The sequence below is a fragment of the Protopterus annectens genome, chromosome 16.part0, assembly GCF_019279795.1.
Source record: "Protopterus annectens isolate FY-2018-M chromosome 16.part0, PAN1.0, whole genome shotgun sequence".
Lineage (NCBI taxonomy): Eukaryota > Metazoa > Chordata > Ceratodontiformes > Protopteridae > Protopterus > Protopterus annectens.
In genome coordinates, this window is record NC_056750.1 from 221,020,041 (window position 1) to 221,021,211 (window position 1,171).

Consider the following 1,171-nt stretch of genomic DNA (forward strand, 5'->3'; position numbering starts at 1 on the left):
CTGGCACCAAGCATCTGTTTCTGTAAGGCCCTTTTGTAGAGTATCCACATCATTTGGGGATTCAATAATGGCTCCCAGTTTGCAGTCATCTGCAAAGTTTGTTAGCCAGAGTCCCTTAGTGTTGACCTGTACTTCAGAGAAGTAGATGCCAAACAAGAGGGGCCCCAGGACTGAACCCTGAGGTACTCCACTTGTCAATTGTCTGGAGCTGGATTTGGAGTCAGCTACTTTTACAGTGTGGGTTCTATCAGTAAGCCATTTAGCAACCCATTGGGTGACATAGGGATTAATACCCAACTTAGTAAGTTTATCTATGATTCCAGAGTAGAGGATGGTGTCAAAGGCCTTGGCAAGGTCTAGATAGGCTGTGTGGACCACCTTACCCTTGTCCATGGCTCTGGAGACTGATTCAAAGAAGTCAATCAGGTTCAGGAGACAAGATCAGCCCTTCACAAACCCAAACTGGGTGGGGTCCAGTGTTTGAAGGTTGCCAATGTCTTTGTTTATAAGTTCCATGATAATACGCTCCATGGCCTTGCAGATAAGGCTTGTCAGACTGATGGGACGGTAGTTTCCGGGATCCAAGGTGGATCCCCCCTTGTGGATTGGGATAACTGTAGCTCTGCGCCACTCAGTGGGCACGAAACCTGAGGTGAGGCTATGATTAAACATGACACTTAGGTGAGGTGCCAGTTCATATTGTAGTTCATGTAGTACACAGCCCGGGATGTCATCTGGTCCCATGGATGCTGTATTCTTGGCTTTAGAGAGTGCGTTTTGTACCTGTGTGGCCGTTATTACTGGAATTTGGCAATCTTCCGGTATTGAGATGGGCCATTTAGGGGTGAGAGGGGTGAAGTTGGCACTGAATCGATCTGCCAGGATATTGGCAATATCCTTTGGATCAGTATATTTATTGCCATTCTGTTTTAGCTCAGAGCAGATCTGAGCATTGCCATTTAGATTCTTGACATAGTTATAGAATGCTTTGTGGTTGTCTTTGGAATCTTTGGCAATTTTATTTTCATAACTAGCTTTGGAGGATTTTATGAGGCATCTCAGTTTCTTACTGAGGCTAGTAAGGGAGTTTTTTGCATCCTGGGATTTTCCTCTTTTCTGCAAAAGTTTCTTCCTTTTGTTGTAAAGTTTGTTTATGGCAGGGGACCACCAG